Here is a 2,413-nt window from a genome sequence, read left to right as displayed (position 1 = left end):
TTTGGGTGTCCGCCTAGCTAATGGGATGGTATACCCTGAGCAAGCCAAGGGAGGTGGTGTATGTCCTCTCCTGCTGCTTGTAATAGCAATCGATTGGCTAGTTAGCCAATCCGATTGCTAGTACAAGAGAGCCGATCGCCAGCTCTAAAATATGGTATCGGGTGATGCCTGCAGCTGCACATCGATGACGTACTAGGTACGACAGGGCTCAAAAAAGAACTACTAGCCAGGCCTTAAGAGTTACTTGCCACCAGTTGCCCCACCCAACCCCTATCCTGTCCCGCCCCTAATTCTGCTCCTAAACACGAATTAGAGTTAACCCCAGCATAGATGTCAGTGACTGTAATTAACAGTGGTGGCCCGTCCATAGGGGGCGCCTGGGCGCCGGTCCCCTCCAGTCTCAAAAAAAAAAAAAATTTTTTTTAAAGCTGGCCCTTTAAAAAAAAAAAAAAAATACACAAAAAGGTCCTTAAATGCTCTGTGTTCGGACGCCGGATACAGTGCGACGCCGGACACAATGCACTTATGGGAAGCGCCACGTCTATGCAATCACGAGATTGCATACGTGGCGCTTCATTTGCGGGCGTTTAGCCCGCCTCGCGGCGCTTTCTGATGCGCTGAGTAGCTTCTGCCCGGCCCTAGTATCTATTACTATGGCCGGGCGATTTGATTGACATCTGAGTATGATGTCACTTCCTGTTTCTCTCCAATTGCGCCCAGGAGAGAGAAGCAGGAAGTATGAGAACAATGGAGCTCTCCAGGAGACACCGCTGGAGAGGACAACACACAGCAAGGTAAGTAACCGGGGGAGGGGGGTTTGATGGTGACACACGCTGCAATCTGGTGACACATGCTGCAATCTGGTGACACACGCTGCAATTAGGTGACACACTGTAATTTGGTGACACATGCTGCAATTTGGTGGTGACACATGCTGCTGCAATTTGGTAGTGACACATGCTGCTGCAATTTGGTGGTGACACATGCTGCTGCAATTTGGTGGTGACACATGCTGCTGCAATTTGGTGGTGACACGCTGCAATTTGGTGACATATGCTGCTGCAATTTGGTGACACATTCTGCTGCAATTTGGTGGTGACACATGCTGCTGCAATTTGGTGGTGACACATGCTGCTGCAATTTGGTGGGGACACATGCTGCTGCAATTGGTGGTGACACATGCTGCTGCAATTTGGTGGTGACACATGCTGCTGCAGTTGGTGGGACACAGGCTGCATTTTATGTGACACGGGCTGCATGTATGGAGGGACTCCGCTGGGCGCACCTGATGTAAGGAGGGACTCCGCTGGGGACACCTGATGGCATCTGGTGGCAGGCGACGTGGCTAGTGACATGCTCAGGGCTCCCACTGATTCTGCATTATGGTGAGTTGAATGATTTCATTTTATATTACAATATAATAATAGAAATAATGCGCTTCAATCATCCTGACATCATCACAACCATGGTGCCGTGATGATTGAAGCGCCAACACCAAGTGTTTGGAGTATCTTTAAACCTTCTAGAATACACATATTTCTATTGTTGTGTAGGATCTGGGCCTGTTGTCCCTCCATCCCTCTCTCCCTCCATCCCTCGTTCATCTCAGACACTAACCACACCACCTTAGAGCCACGCCCACTATTTCTCTGAAACCACGCCCATTTTCACCAAGTGGGAGGGGTCAAAAAGGAAGGGCGGAGCCTGGCGCCCCCCCATCCTAAAACTTCACCAGTCGCCACTGGTAATTATAACCCCCAGCATTGTTGTCAGTGGACGCCATAATACCTGCCAGCATTGGTGCCAGTGGATGCCATAATAGCCCCCAACACAGGTAACAGAGGACGTATTAATAACCTCCAGCATTGATGTCAGTGGACACCATAATAACCCCCAACAATGGTATCAGAGGACACATTAGTAACTCCTAGCATTGAAGTCAGTGGACGCAATAATAATCCCCAGCATTGTGCGCATTGTCACTACACCTCCTCTGTAACTCTAAACTGGTAACCTATAGAAATTAATTCCTTCCTAAGGTGGTCTCGGCATTCCATCTGAACCAGGATATTATGTTGCCTTCCCTTTGTCTGGCTCCAAAATGGCTGAACAATATGACCAATCTTACAGGTAAGATGGATATCTTGTATCTATTTAAACTGAATATTTATCTGTTTACCTACAGTTTAGCTTTGAATTATCAGCTCTTTGGTCCCACTAGGTAGGCAAGATCATCTCAACTCAAGGGTTTCATGATATAAGATTAGTGAAAAAGAATCACAGGTACATCCAATAACCTGCCTTTCAGAGGTCCTTATTTTAGTTTCTTTCTTCTTTTACTATAATTACACCTGGGGGTTGATTTACTAAAGGCAAATCCACTTTGCACTACAAATGCACTTGGAAGTGCAGT

The sequence above is a fragment of the Aquarana catesbeiana genome, linkage group LG03, assembly GCF_042186555.1.
Source record: "Aquarana catesbeiana isolate 2022-GZ linkage group LG03, ASM4218655v1, whole genome shotgun sequence".
NCBI classification, from domain to species: Eukaryota; Metazoa; Chordata; class Amphibia; order Anura; family Ranidae; genus Aquarana; species Aquarana catesbeiana.
The sequence above is the reverse complement of the archived record's forward strand: the minus strand, read 5'-3'. Positions refer to the sequence as shown.